The sequence below is a fragment of the Pseudopipra pipra genome, chromosome 4 (genome assembly GCF_036250125.1).
Source record: "Pseudopipra pipra isolate bDixPip1 chromosome 4, bDixPip1.hap1, whole genome shotgun sequence".
Lineage (NCBI taxonomy): Eukaryota > Metazoa > Chordata > Aves > Passeriformes > Pipridae > Pseudopipra > Pseudopipra pipra.
Window position 1 is genome coordinate 18,072,030 of NC_087552.1, and position 16,148 is coordinate 18,088,177.

At 44.8% G+C, this 16,148-nt stretch overlaps 2 long non-coding RNA genes across 2 annotated transcripts in view; one reads left to right on the forward strand and one right to left on the reverse strand.

The window, feature by feature from the left end:
* Positions 1-16,148, forward strand: part of LOC135412873 (uncharacterized) — a 636,102-nt gene that overhangs the window by 461,034 nt on the left and 158,920 nt on the right. The window lies entirely within an intron of this gene.
* On the reverse strand, positions 2,321-3,984 carry LOC135412855 (uncharacterized). The gene is made up of 3 exons (XR_010429986.1): positions 3,895-3,984; positions 2,862-2,913; positions 2,321-2,537 (listed from the first exon to the last, which is right to left on the reverse strand). It is a non-coding gene; the product is annotated as an uncharacterized LOC135412855 (long non-coding RNA).

Consider the following 16,148-nt stretch of genomic DNA (forward strand, 5'->3'; position numbering starts at 1 on the left):
GAGCCTACAGCATGCCAGGTCTGGGCTCTCAATCATGTGAATTTTCTTATGTCTGTTGTGTTAAGCAATACTATGAAACTACACAAAACATCCGACACAGAACTAAGAAAATTAGCCCCAGTCACTTCATGTGCATAAAAAGGCTACTGGGGCATGAGATAATCCTGGGCTGGTTTAGCTGGAAATCTGGAACTGCTTTCCCTGCTAAAATGAGCCTGGAGACAAAAAGGTGCTGAGGGGAGAATATAGGTCCCACACCACATTTATAAATCTACTGCCATGCAGATAATCTTCCCCAAAACAACTGGGCTTGACAAAAATGTTGCATCCATCCATTTTATCACAGCTACCTCATAACACATGTGAAATGAGCTAGGTTACAACTATTTGTATTGACAATAACATGCCAACCTAAACCATAATACTCTCAGCTTTTGCTCTCCTTTCTTAAGGCAGTTTGGGGTCTTGACTCCAACCCACTGATTCTTGGTGGGGCTTTGGGGGGCTTTTTCCTTATGTCATTTCACCTGGGGAAATGCTCTGTGGAGTGGCTCTTAACCTGTATTTCACACCACAGCTGTCTCATGGGTGTGGTTTTGGTTTTTTTTTTTGTTTGTTTGTTTGGTTTGGTTTGGGGAGGGTTGTTGTTTGTTTGCTTTCTGTTTGGGTTTTTTTTTCTAGACTGTTGGCTGGACTTTCGCTTGAAAAGGAAAATTTTTTTTGCTATCTTGTGAAAACAGGATGGTTACTGAGAAGGTAATATATGCAATTTCTCAGCCTGGACACATGTTCTGTCTTGGTTGCCAGCCCCCACCTGTGTAGGTGACTCCTGCTCATATCAGCTTGACGTTTGGTTTAACAGGTTTGGCAAAGGCCCGTTGGCTGCTGATGGAGCAGGTGTAAAACAAGCAAACAACAATCAAAGCAGAGGTTTGAATTGAACTTGTGTGAGATTTGTTGGAAGAAGTAAAAGTACATCTTTCCAAATATGCAACCTATCAAATCCATAAAATGCAATAGAGGACTAAAGAATTCCTATCCTAAAATACCTATGAAAAAGTTCCTTTACAGAAGGAAGCAGTGCTTTTCAGATATGACAACTTGCAGCAAACTTTTATCTTTTAATCCAAATAGACCCGAAATGTCAGTGTAACAATGCAACTGTCTTTATTTTTGATTTCCTCTCCAAGCAGCAAGGAATTTGGCATTCTGATTGCAAATGCCCTTAAGTCAACCCTTAGTGTGCCACATCCAGTGGTGGTTGGGTAGGTAATGGCACCTGAAGTCCGTGACAGTTTCTTTTTCCCTGAGGTTTCCATCCCCAGGATCTGAAAACTCCACTGATGAAATTGAATTTTTCAAGGGGAAATGCAGGATGAGCCCTTGTGGAAGACTCACATGCAGGGTAGGATGTTTCAGCAGCGACAGCCCCTGAGCTGTGAAGTGCCACGGCCAGCTGGCAGATGGAGATGTTTGCAAGCACTGAAACCAGAGCTTGGGAAGTGTAGGTCTTGCTTAGGCCTGCAGGCAGTTAGAGAAACAACTTGTGTGCTGAGCAGGACGCTTTCTCCCAAAATCTGGACAGGTACATGCCGTCAGCACTGGCTGGCGATGTCCACTGTATCTCCCTGTCACTGATGGGGACACTTGCTGCCAGACCACGTCAGCAGCCGGGGTCTAGGAGCTGCTGCTGGCTCCTTGTTCTGCAGACAAGTCGGTTTTAGAGTGGGAAAGGTAAATGATGATGGTGATGATGATGGTGAGGGTAGTGATCATGGTGGTGATGCGCTCCCCAGCGATTGCTTTATGTCTTTACCTCACAGGTAAAGACGTATTTTGCAGGCTAAATGTTGAACACAGCAGTTTACACAGCTATATTCTCAAAGAAAATATTTTTCTTTGGACGTGTGCACAATCTGCTGCTCTTTCAATCCTCAAAGTATTGAAATCAGGACATTTTCACCAAAACATTCAGCTGAGTCTTTCCTGAGAAACAGAAGCCCTCACACCCCAAGCACTGCCCCTTTCCTTTTACCATACAACACACACTGCCCCAAGAACGACAAAGCTTATGCCTTTAGCATTTTTCCCCCAAAATCAAAAACTACAGGGTGATGAAAAGAATGAGTGCTTCTGACTGATCAAACCAAGAAGTTTATTGCCACCTGTTAAAAGAAGTCTCTGTCTACCAGCAGAGTCCAACATAGATAAGCAGACAGACTTGACTCTATTTAAACAAATTAATAGTTTATTTATAGTTAAACTCAGGAAAAATGGAACTGTATACAACAAGAACTATGTACATGAAGAAAAAAGTCTTTCTGCCACCTACCCCCGAAAATCCATCTGACTGGGGGGGATACTTCTGTCCTGAGAAACAGAAATACTCAGAAATAAACGGGATGATAGTCTCTGGGAGGGAGTTCTGTTCTGCAGGTTGGGCAAGCCCTGGAATTCTCAAGGGCAACAGCGATGCACCGACTGCAGAAGAGATGGCCACACTGGGTTGACACAACCTGTCGGACACTTCGTATAATCTGGAAGAAAGGAAACCACAACATGTGTTGGGAGGAAAGGATTTGAGTTTGCTGCTCTACTGGCACCAGGAAAATAGGACTTGGAATATCTGGAATCAGTCCATGACTAGAATAAGGAACCCCCAGATCTGCCAGGGCCATCTTGGCAAGGGTTTCTCCTTCTACCTGCACCGCCAAGAAGTGACTTGTGGAACTTCACAGCAAGGTCTGTGCTTCAAGCCAGCTGCCCATAGCACCCCACATTAGTCAGCTGAGTTGCACAGCTCCCCCTCTGCCCCGTTACCCCTCCCACAAAGCTGAAAGGATGACAACGGGGATCCTTACCTGTGAAAAAAAATCCATGCAGATCGGGCACCTTACAGCTCGTTGCCATTCCCTAGAGAGAGCAGACCCAGAATTAATACCACTGGGCATCGAGGGTTACTCATCTATAAAATGTCACATAATTATCTGACTGCACTGAGGAGCCACGATGCATTTCTTTGGAAAAACCCTGTATGTCTTTAACTCTCTCAGTTTGCTGCATGTAATGAAGAGTTCAGATCTCCCTGTCCTAAAGGAGACAGTGTCTTGGTTTTCACTGGGAGAAAGATGAAGTCAGCCACCCTGCTCTAGGATTTGAAGTAAGAGCAGTCTCTAGCACTGGGAAGTCTATATATGGCAGCATTTATCTCCAACGGGTCATCAATAACAGCTTTGCAACCAAAGCATCAAGCTGTCCTCTGGAAAGTATTCATTCTAGAATGGAATGAGGTCTGACACTACAGAGTAACACTGCAGATGGCTCTGGCAAGCTCCAGCCTCAGGAAGAACCCTCTGGTCAATGTTCTGCAGCTCTGAGCTCTTCCAGCCTTACCTACTGAGAGCAGGAAGGCACGCTCTGTAACAGAGAAGCTTGAGACCGAAGGAAAAAATATTCTTTTTTTATTTTAAGTTCTCTCTTATGTTGCCTTTCAGTAATCCAAAAGGCTCAAAGCATACCAGCTTTATTAAGACTTGCACAGAATTGGCCTGGCTGCTGCCTGCCAGTCTTGTGATGCCAAACCATCCACACTACTGAAAATATTTCCAGATCCAAGATCACTACTAGAGCCTAACATGAAAAGTAAATGCAACATCTTATGAGCAAGGGCCTGTGACTAATCACCCTTTCTTGCCATACCCCCAAACTCGTCTTTAAGGTTCTATGCAAAGTTGCCCATCTGCCTTGGGCTGCCTTTTTCTCCCCAAGTGCAAACATTATCCTTTCATCATCATGCAGCACAGGATGCAATCCTCATTGAAAGAGGGAAACAAGTAAAGTGAAGGCTTCAAAGAAGCAAAAATCACTCTTTGGTAGGTCACGAGGCGTACGTACTCTGAAATTGCAGGTTCCTCGTCCAATGATCTCCGTACTTCAGGCGCTACATCAGCCGGTGCATACTCTGTGTCAGCCACTGCATACTCTATGTCAATCACTTCAGACTCTGCATCAGTCACTTCAGACTCTGCATCAGTCACTTCAGACTCTGCATCAGTCACTTCAGATTCTACGTCAGTCACTTCAGATTCCACATCAGTCACTTCAGACTCTACGTCAGTCACTTCAGATTCCACATCAGTCACATCATCTGCTGTTTCATATTCATCATAACTGCGCAGTACAGGGCTGTCCAACAGTTGCTGGTTTCTTGGTGTAAGATTTCTCCTTTGTTGTTCATACCCTGTAAGTTAATTTTGGTAAGTCAGATCTATCATTTACTCTCTCTTTTTCCCTGGAACTATCCTTCAAACGCGTTATTGTAAATAGTTTGTAATGGGTCCTATTTGAAATGGACACTATTCAGCTGGGTTACAAGCAATCTCACACAAAGTAGTTTCCTAAATATTAAGGCTGAACCCTTCCACACATTGAGACTATTCTGCTACAGAAACAAAACATTTGCTATAATCACCCTACAAACAGTTAAAACGTGACCTGAGAGATTCTCAGTGTCCACTGAGATACACTGCCTGTGAATAAATATGCCCTATAAAGGGAAGGTCTCTCACACTGTTCTTACTAATACGGTCTGCTGTGATCCTATGGTAAGGAATGGCAACAATTGCTGTGTGATAGGGGAGAGAGGACTGCAGTCAAGTTCCCAAGGAGCATGGTGACATAGCACATACACAAGAAAAAGGCTTGGCAAAACACAGAGTGCTTTGTTCCAAAAGTTTCAGAAGGGATGGAATAAATGCTTAAATCTAAAACTGTACATTCTGGAGCTGCTGTGCTTCCTTGTTGCTGTATGATGCTAAACTGTTGCCCTCTTTTTGTCTGTGTTCAATGAAACCTCCCCACTCAAAGGCACCTTCTATCAAACGAGTCTTATTGAGAACAGTCCTTGGAAATTATAAAAACACTTGAAGCAGTGTCTCCCTAGAAATTGCCATCATCTCCCTCCTCAGTTAAGGTAACTTGAAAATGGAGTTTTATCACCCAAGTTCAAAGGAGATCAATTTTTAGTGGCCTAGTCTGTAACATCTGAAGGATCAGGACCTGCTGTTCACTTTTTAATTCTCAGAAACCGCATGCAACAATGATCTCTGCAACTCCAGTGTCCATGTAACAATAATCCAGCACTAATCAATTAAAATTACAGAAAATGTCACCAAATTAAAGTTCTTTCCTGCAAGAGCATTCAGCTACAACTTCTGTTGCAGGGATATTCCACTGTGTCTGATAGCAGCTAGCAGACACAGATGGGATCCATTCTCTAAGACATTGGCCAGAGGCTTTAGCACTGTCCTTTGCCTTCTGCTAAATGCAGTTTCAATCCCTGGTACTAGAGTCTGTTGGAAAAGACAAATAAAAAATAATGAGTACATTTAGGATAATTCCATTGGAAAAAGTCAACTCACCTTCAAGAAGCTTCACCAATGCATATGGGAAGGGAGAGAAAAGAAAATACAATTAGAATCTGGTGTGCATGCCTGGTGTTCCATACTAACACCAGCTCAGTGAAGAAGATAGGAGAGAACAGGCAAAGAATGGCAGGCTCCAGACTTCTTATTTTGGTTAAGAACATTCAAAGGAATAGTCAGTTAGCTGTTGCCCTGAAAACAAGCAAGAGGGTGCTGCTAGTTCTGCTCCCACTGACGGAACAGGGTAAAATCAGAGGCAGCTTAATAACACCTGAACGCCCTTCTGCCACCTCCTCTGTTTCACATCTCTAACTGGATTTGACCCAGAGGTTTAACTTTCCCTCTTTCTCCCCCAAATGGGAAAATTCAGCAGTGATAGCCATAAACAATCCATGTGAGATGAACGGCTGCTGAAGAAAGGAAACCACAAGAGGGGTTTGGAGTAAAGAATTCAAGTTTGATGCTGCACTGGCACCAGGCTAATAGGACTTGGAGTATCTGCAATCAGTCAGTATCTGCCAGAATAATAAGGAACCCACAGATGTGCCATCTTGGCAAGGGTTCCTCCCTGTGTGTACACCCCTGAGAAGTGACTTGGAGGGACGTGCTAGTTGGAGCTGCAAAGCAAGGTCTGTGCTCAAGCCAGCTGCCCGTAGCATCCCACATCAGCCAGCTGAGCTGTGCAGATCCCCCTCTGTCCTCTTTGCCCTCCCATAAAGCTGAAAGGATAACAGCATGTGGATCCTTACCTGTGAGTTCTCCTCTCTCCAAATTGGAGAGGTAACAGGACCAGCTGGCCATGTTCTAGATGAACAGAACCAGAAAGAACAACAGCCATTAATTTCACTGTGCATGGAGGGTTACCAACACATAAAGTGTCCGAAATTAAAACATCCTTTAGTCGGACCTAGCAACATCCCAGCCCAGCAACACAATCATTTGAAGGGTTTTTATGTACTTCAAGCATTTCACTGTGTCTCAAGCCACAGTGTAAGATCCATTTGTTAATGACTCCACGAACAGAGAAGAAAGGTTTCTGCTGGATTTTGCAGCAGATTTTGTGGGCAACAACCTCTTTCAACCCTATGTCAGAAATCAGACTGTAGAAAGACACTTCATCTGTCACATACCCATCATTATCTCTTGGTTCCTCTTCATCATCACTTGTCAGTAGCACAACTGAATTATCTGCTGCACTGGAAACAAGTGGGTTTCCAGCTGGGTGCTGCTGGTTCTGCTCCCACTGCTGCAACGGGGTCGAAATGGAGGCAGCTTAGAACTACCTGTAGCCCCTCCTCCCTGCTCCCCTCTTTCAGTTCCCCAATTGGATTGAGGCTGGAGGTGTTTCTATCCCTCTTTCTGCCCTAACCAGTCAAATTCAAGGGTGATATCTGTAACTACTCGTATGACATGAACAGCTGCTGAAGAAAGGAAGCCACAAGAGGGGTTGCAGTAAAGAATTCAAGCCTGGCTGCTGTGTTGGTGCCAGGCAAATAGATCTTAGATGTCTGCATTCAGTCCATTACTGCTATAATATTGGGAACCCACAGATCTCCCAGTGCCATCTTGGCGAGGGATCCCCCTCTACAGGCACCCCTGAGAAGTGACTTGGAGGGATGTGCTACTTGGAGCTTCAAAGCAAGGGCTGTGCTTCAAGCCAGCTGCCTCTAGCATGCCATGTTAGCCAAATGAGTTATGCAGCTCCTGCCCTGCTCCATTCCCCCTCCCACAGAAAATGAAAAGGTGGCAACATGTGGATTCTTACCCCTAGGAAGCAATACTGCTCCAGCACATTTGTAAGGGTAGCACTGGGTCTTGTGGTAGAGAGAAGAGAGCAAGAAAAAAATTCAGCTGTTAATCGCACCACTCATCAGGGGTGAGTGATACATAAATTGTCAGAAATCAAAACATCCCTTCTTCTGATCTAGCTACAACCCAGCCCAGCAACACAATCATTCCAAGAACTTTTATGTACTGCAAGCATTTCAGTGTATCTCAAGCCACAGTGTAAGATCCATTCATTTATGAGTTCATGAAGAGAGAAGAAAGATTTCTTCTGGGGTTTACTGGATTTTTTGGGGTTTTTTAGTTAGTTCTCTTCCAGACAGGCCACTACATCCCAGGTCTGGAGTTTTGCACAGAATCAAGCAGAACTCAAAGCCTTGGCAAAAACCTCTTTCCACCCTATGTCAGACATTGGACTTTTAGAAAGTTACTTGATCTGTCACATACCCATCATTATCTCTTGGTTCCTCTTCATCCTCATTCACCAGTGGCACAACTGAATTGTCTGCTGCACTGGAAACAAGTGGGTGCTCCTGGTTCTGCTCCCACTGATGGAACGAGGTACAAACAAAGGCAGTTTAGGAACCATCTGAAGCCCCTCCTCCCTGCTCCCCTCTTTCAGATCCCTAATTGGATGTAGGCTGCAGCCAAATCTTTTCCTTTTTCTGCCCCAAAGAGGCAAATTCAGCAGTGATAGCCATAAACAATCCATGTGAGATGAACGGCTGCTGAAGAAAGGAAACCACAAGAGGGGTTTGGAGTAAAGAATTCAAGTTTGATGCTGCACTGGCACCAGGCTAATAGGACTTGGAGTATCTGCAATCAGTCAGTATCTGCCAGAATAATAAGGAACCCACAGATGTGCCATCTTGGCAAGGGTTCCTCCCTGTGTGTACACCCCTGAGAAGTGACTTGGAGGGACGTGCTAGTTGGAGCTGCAAAGCAAGGTCTGTGCTCAAGCCAGCTGCCCGTAGCATCCCACATCAGCCAGCTGAGCTGTGCAGATCCCCCTCTGTCCTCTTTGCCCTCCCATAAAGCTGAAAGGATAACAGCATGTGGATCCTTACCTCTGAGGAGTCATCTCTCCAAATTGGAGAGGTAACAGTAGCTGGTGGCCGTGTGCTAGAAGAACCAGAAAGAACACACAGCCATTAATTTCACTGTGCATGGAGGGTTACCAACACATAAAGTGTCAGAAATTAAAACATCCCCTTCTCTGATCTAGCAACATCCCAGCCCAGCAACACAACCATTTCAAGACATTTTATGTACTTCAAGCATTTCAGTGTGTCTCAAGCCACAGTGTAAGATCCTTTTGTTAATGACTCCACGAACAGAGAAGAAAGGTTTCTGCTGGATTTTGCAGCAGATTTTGTGGGCAACAACCTCTTTCAACCCTATGTCAGAAATCAGACTGTAGAAAGACACTTCATCTGTCACATACCCATCATTATCTCTTGGTTCCTCTTCATCATCACTTGTCAGTAGCACAACTGAATTATCTGCTGCACTGGAAACAAGTGGGTTTCCAGCTGGGTGCTGCTGGTTCTGCTCCCACTGCTGCAACGGGGTCGAAATGGAGGCAGCTTAGAACTACCTGTAGCCCCTCCTCCCTGCTCCCCTCTTTCAGTTCCCCAATTGGATTGAGGCTGGAGGTGTTTCTATCCCTCTTTCTGCCCTAACCAGGCAAATTCAAGGGTGATATCCGTAACTACTCGTATGACATGAACAGCTGCTGAAGAAAGGAAGCCACAAGAGGGGTTGCAGTAAAGAATTCAAGCCTGGCTGCTGTGTTGGTGCCAGGCAAATAGATCTTAGATGTCTGCATTCAGTCCATTACTGCTATAATTATCGGGAACCCACAGATCTTCCAGTGCCATCTTGGCGAGGGATCCCCCTCTACAGGCACCCCTGAGAAGTGACTTGGAGGGACGTGCTACTTGGAGCTGCAAAGCAAGGGCTGTGCTCAAGCCAGCTGCCTGTAGCATCCCACATCAGCCAGCTGAGCTGTGCAGATCCCCCTCTGTCCTCTTTGCCCTCCCATAAAGCTGAAAGGATAACAACATGTGGATTCTTACCTCTGAGGAGTCATCTATCCAAATTGGAGAGGTAACAATACCTACTGGCCGTGTGCTAGAGAGAAGAGAACTTGAAGGAAAATGCAGCCATTAATTTCACTGTGCATGGAGGGTTACCAACACATAAAGTGTCAGAAATCAAAGCATCCTTTATTCTGATCTAGCAACATCCCAGCCCAGCAACACAATCATTTGAAGGGCTTTTATGTACTTCAAACATTTCACTGTGTCTCAAGCCACAGTGTAAGATCCATTCCTTAATTCCTTAATGAGATAAAAAAGGTTTCTGCTGGATTTTACTGGTTTTTTGGATGGGCTTTCAAAAACAGACAGGCCACTATATTCCAGGTCTGAATTTTTCACACAGAATCAAGCAGAACTCAAAGCCTTGGCAAAAACCTATTTCTACCCTGTGTCAGAAATTAGACTTTAGAGAGTTACTTTATCTGTCACATACCCATCATTATCTCTTGGTTCCTCTTCATCATCACTGGTCAGTAGCACAACTGAATTATCTGCTGCACTGGAAACAACTGGGTTTCCAGCTGGGTGCTGCTGGTTCTGCTCGCACTGCTGCAACGGGGTCGAAGTGGAGGCAGCTTAGGAACCACATGTAGCCCCTCCTCCCTGCTCCCCTCTTTCAGTTCCCTAATTGGATTTAGGCTGGAGGTGTTTCTTTCCCTCTTTCTGCCCTAAACAGGCAAATTCAGCAGTGATAGCCATGAACACTTCCTATTAGATGAACACCTCAGTGTCCAGGAGTACCTTAAATGGATGTTGCAGGTAAACACTTAATATTTGAGGAGTCAAAGTCTTCCTGTCCTCTCCTTTTCTTTTTCTTTAAATCCCTGGCCTGTATGATGAGGATCTCTGGAATAACTTCCCTTTTAAATTGCATCTCCTTCTGTTACATTACCAATGACTGGTAAATGTTGTGCCCAAGTTCTGGAGCAACAGGCTCTTTTAAACTACTTTTTCACTACAAGGGATACTTGGAAGTGTTAATGTGTTCAGAGGTGCATTTGACTGGTAACTCTGTCTAAAGTGGTCAATCAGAGCTGTGTTTCAACCCTGGAGGTCAGGCTACCTAGTTAGATGCCAGAAGATAGGCCCAGGAGCACAGGAGAAAACTAATTTGACTGCAAGATGGACAGAAGTGTGCCATTCATTACTTACCACAACAGAATCATCACCAGTTAGATCAATGACTTCAGGCTCAGCAGATTCGTCGGTGAGATCTATGATTTCGTCAACAGCTGAAAAAGAGAAATGGGCTGTCACTGTGGAACAGGCTGAGGTAGATTCGATTGTGCCTTGGGTCTCTTCTCTTCAGGAATGTGGCCAAAATGTCACTCAAGCTTTGCCCTCAACAGTCCACAGAGACCATTACCAGCCCTGTTTTTTCACAGGTGGCAGTGCAAGAGGAACAGCAGCTGAACTTCTCACACAATTCTGTTGGATAACAATATCTTGTGGGAGGTACACACCAACAGATGATTCATCTAACATAGGGTAATGTTTATCAGACAGAAAAAAAACCCAAAACAAAACCCAAAGCAGAACCAGAATCGTAGAGGGTATCCTAATTTTACAGTACCATGCTGTACATGTTCCCCTGAGGGATGGGGCACAGCTAGCTTTTCCTTATCTTCTTCCAGCTTCAGAGATCTCATACTTAGTTTGCCACCCTCTGTAGTGGCAGCTGTGGCACCTGCCAGCTCATCAGAGTTCATTCAGATGTCTGAGCAGCACTTGAGGACCTTTGATACACAGCTCATCTCCCTCATTTTAGTGGAAATTCTCTCTCATTCTCTTTCAAATGAGAGCATGGAATCTCTCTCATTTTAGTGGAAAATGGATCACAGCTCAGTAACAAACCCAAATGGTTGTGAGAAGGCTTGTTGTTTAGGGATGCCATACTAGGCACTTCCTAAAATCCCATGTTTCCCTTCCTCCCCAGTAAAGGGCCTAGAAACTGGCAAAAGCATATGTTCAGCTGTATGTCAAACCTCTAGAAGCAGTTTCTGTTCTTACCAAGATCAAAAGAAAGCACACGACTTTCTTCGAGGTCTATTGGCTCTGCTGCTGAAGCCTCACCTGCACTAGAAGCCAGCAGCCTGCTTCGTTTCGGAGCTTGTCTGGAATTAACGGCTCCTCCACGGCGCTTTCGCCGATTCTAAGAGAGAACAAAGCCTTAGCATTTGGTGTGGGAGTAATATTAACGGGACCCTCATTTTTGCAACACCAGTGAAAGTATATGAGGATACAGAAAACAACTCCACAACGTCTGGAATACACATTGAATGGTGCTCTGGGTCATTCCTGCCTGAGCCCATTGCATCAGAGAAAGGAAACCACAATAGGGGTTTGGAGTAAAGAATTCAAGTTTGATGCTGCACTGGCACCAGGCTAATAGGACTTGGAGTATCTGCAATCAGTCAGTATCTGCCAGAATAATAAGGAACCCACAGATGTGCCATCTTGGCAAGGGTTCCTCCCTGTGTGTACACCCCTGAGAAGTGACTTGGAGGGACGTGCTAGTTGGAGCTGCAAAGCAAGGTCTGTGCTCAAGCCAGCTGCCCGTAGCATCCCACATCAGCCAGCTGAGCTGTGCATATCCCCCTCTGTCCTCTTTGCCCTCCCATAAAGCTGAAAGGATAACAACATGTGGATCCTTACCTCTGAGGAGTCATCTATCCAAATTGGAGAGGTAACAGTAGCTGCTGGCCGTGTGCTAGAGAGAATAGAACTTGAAAGAAAATGCAGCCATTAATTTCACTGTGCATGGAGGGTTACCAACACATGAAGTGTCAGAAATTAAAACATCCTTTAGTCGGACCTAGCAACATCCCAGCCCAGCAACACAATCATTTGAAAGGCTTTTATGTACTTCAAGCATTTCAGTGTGTCTCAAGCCACAGTGTAAGATCCATTCCTTAATTCCTTAATGAGATAAAAAAGCTTTCTTCTGGATTTTACAGGATTTTTGGATGGGATTTCAAAAACAGACAGGCCACTTTATTCCAGGTCTGAATTTTTCACACAGAATCAAGCAGAACTCAAAGCCTTGGCAAAGACCTATTTCTACCCTGTGTCAGAAATTAGACTGTAGAAAGACACTTCATCTGTCACATACCCATCATTATCTCTTGGTTCCTCTTCATCATCACTGGTCAGTAGCACAACTGAATTATCTGCTGCACTGGAAACAACTGGGTTTCCAGTTGGGTGCTGCTGGTTCTGCTCGCACTGCTGCAACGGGGTCGAAATGGAGGCAGCTTAGGAACCACATGTAGCCCCTCCTCCCTGCTCCCCTCTTTCAGTTCCCTAATTGGATTTAGGCTGGAGGTGTTTCTTTCCCTCTTTCTGCCCTAAACAGGCAAATTCAGCAGTGATAGCCATGAACACTTCCTATTAGATGAACACCTCAGTGTCCAGGAGCACCTTATATGGATGTTGCAGGTAAACACTTAATATTTGAGGAGTCAAAGTCTTCCTGTCCTCTCCTTTTCTTTTTCTTTAAATCCCTGGCCTGTATGATGAGGATCTCTGGAATAACTTCCCTTTTAAATTGCATCTCCTTCTGTTACATTACCAATGACTGGTAAATGTTGTGCCCAAGTTCTGGAGCAACAGGCTCTTTTAAACTACTTTTTCACTACAAGGGATACTTGGAAGTGTTAATGTGTTCAGAGGTGCATTTGACTGGTAACTCTGTCTAAAGTGGTCAATCAGAGCTGTGTTTCAACCCTGGAGGTCAGGCTACCTAGTTAGATGCCAGAAGATAGGCCCAGGAGCACAGGAGAAAACTAATTTGACTGCAAGATGGACAGAAGTGTGCCATTCATTACTTACCACAGCAGAATCATCACCAGTTAGATCAATGACTTCAGGCTCAGCAGATTCGTCTGTGAGATCTATGATTTCGTCAACAGCTGAAAAAGAGAAATGGGCTGTCACTGTGGAACAGGCTGAGGTAGATTCGATTGTGCCTTGGGTCTCTTCTCTTCAGGAATGTGGCCAAAATGTCACTCAAGCTTTGCCCTCAACAGTCCACAGAGACCATTACCAGCCCTGTTTTTTCACAGGTGGCAGTGCAAGAGGAACAGCAGCTGAACTTCTCACACAATTCTGTTGGATAACAATATCTTGTGGGAGGTACACACCAACAGATGATTCATCTAACATAGGGTAATGTTTATCAGACAGAAAAAAAACCCAAAACAAAACCCAAAGCAGAACCAGAATCGTAGAGGGTATCCTAATTTTACAGTACCATGCTGTACATGTTCCCCTGAGGGATGGGGCACAGCTAGCTTTTCCTTATCTTCTTCCAGCTTCAGAGATCTCATACTTAGTTTGCCACCCTCTGTAGTGGCAGCTGTGGCACCTGCCAGCTCATCAGAGTTCATTCAGATGTCTGAGCAGCACTTGAGGACCTTTGATACACAGCTCATCTCCCTCATTTTAGTGGAAATTCTCTCTCATTCTCTTTCAAATGAGAGCATGGAATCTCTCTCATTTTAGTGGAAAATGGATCACAGCTCAGTAACAAACCCAAATGGTTGTGAGAAGGCTTGTTGTTTAGGGATGCCGTACTAGGCACTTCCTAAAATCCCATGTTTCCCTTCCTCCCCAGTAAAGGGCCTAGAAACTGGCAAAAGCATATGTTCAGCTGTATGTCAAACCTCTAGAAGCAGTTTCTGTTCTTACCAAGATCAAAAGAAAGCACACGACTTTCTTCGAGGTCTATTGGCTCTGCTGCTGAAGCCTCACCTGCACTAGAAGCCAGCAGCCTGCTTCGTTTCGGAGCTTGTCTGGAATTAATGGCTCCTCCAGGGCACTTTCGCCGATTCTAAGAGAGAACAAAGCCTTAGCATTTGGTGTGGGAGTAATATTAACGGGGCCCTCATTTTTGCAACAGCAGTGAAAGTACACAAGGATACAGAAAACAACTCCACAACGTCTGGAATACACATTGAATGGTGCTCTGGGTCATTCCTGCCTGAGCCCATTGCATCAGAGAAAGGAAACCACAAGAGGGGTTTGGAGTAAAGAATTCAAGTTTGATGCTGCACTGGCACCAGGCTAATAGGACTTGGAGTATCTGCAATCAGTCAGTATCTGCCAGAATAATAAGGAACCCACAGATGTGCCATCTTGGCAAGGGTTCCTCCCTGTGTGTACACCCCTGAGAAGTGACTTGGAGGGACGTGCTAGTTGGAGCTGCAAAGCAAGGTCTGTGCTCAAGCCAGCTGCCCGTAGCATCCCACATCAGCCAGCTGAGCTGTGCAGATCCCCCTCTGTCCTCTTTGCCCTCCCATAAAGCTGAAAGGATAACAGCATGTGGATCCTTACCTCTGAGGAGTCATCTATCGAAATTGGAGAGGTAACAGTAGCTGCTGGCCGTGTGCTAGAGAGAATAGAACTTGAAAGAAAATGCAGCCATTAATTTCACTGTGCATGGAGGGTTACCAACACATGAAGTGTCAGAAATTAAAACATCCTTTAGTCGGACCTAGCAACATCCCAGCCCAGCAACACAATCATTTGAAAGGCTTTTATGTACTTCAAGCATTTCAGTGTGTCTCAAGCCACAGTGTAAGATCCATTCCTTAATTCCTTAATGAGATAAAAAAGCTTTCTTCTGGATTTTACAGGATTTTTGGATGGGATTTCAAAAACAGACAGGCCACTTTATTCCAGGTCTGAATTTTTCACACAGAATCAAGCAGAACTCAAAGCCTTGGCAAAGACCTATTTCTACCCTGTGTCAGAAATTAGACTGTAGAAAGACACTTCATCTGTCACATACCCATCATTATCTCTTGGTTCCTCTTCATCATCACTGGTCAGTAGCACAACTGAATTATCTGCTGCACTGGAAACAACTGGGTTTCCAGTTGGGTGCTGCTGGTTCTGCTCGCACTGCTGCAACGGGGTCGAAATGGAGGCAGCTTAGGAACCACATGTAGCCCCTCCTCCCTGCTCCCCTCTTTCAGTTCCCTAATTGGATTTAGGCTGGAGGTGTTTCTTTCCCTCTTTCTGCCCTAAACAGGCAAATTCAGCAGTGATAGCCATGAACACTTCCTATTAGATGAACACCTCAGTGTCCAGGAGCACCTTAAATGGATGTTGCAGGTAAACACTTAATATTTGAGGAGTCAAAGTCTTCCTGTCCTCTCCTTTTCTTTTTCTTTAAATCCCTGGCCTGTATGATGAGGATCTCTGGAATAACTTCCCTTTTAAATTGCATCTCCTTCTGTTACATTACCAATGACTGGTAAATGTTGTGCCCAAGTTCTGGAGCAACAGGCTCTTTTAAACTACTTTTTCACTACAAGGGATACTTGGAAGTGTTAATGTGTTCAGAGGTGCATTTGACTGGTAACTCTGTCTAAAGTGGTCAATCAGAGCTGTGTTTCAACCCTGGAGGTCAGGCTACCTAGTTAGATGCCAGAAGATAGGCCCAGGAGCACAGGAGAAAACTAATTTGACTGCAAGATGGACAGAAGTGTGCCATTCATTACTTACCACAACAGAATCATCACCAGTTAGATCAATGACTTCAGGCTCAGCAGATTCGTCGGTGAGATCTATGATTTCGTCAACAGCTGAAAAAGAGAAATGGGCTGTCACTGTGGAACAGGCTGAGGTAGATTCGATTGTGCCTTGGGTCTCTTCTCTTCAGGAATGTGGCCAAAATGTCACTCAAGCTTTGCCCTCAACAGTCCACAGAGACCATTACCAGCCCTGTTTTTTTCACAGGTGGCAGTGCAAGAGGAACAGCAGCTGAACTTCTCACACAATTCTGTTGGATAACAATATCTTGTGGGAGGTACACACCAACAGATGATTCATC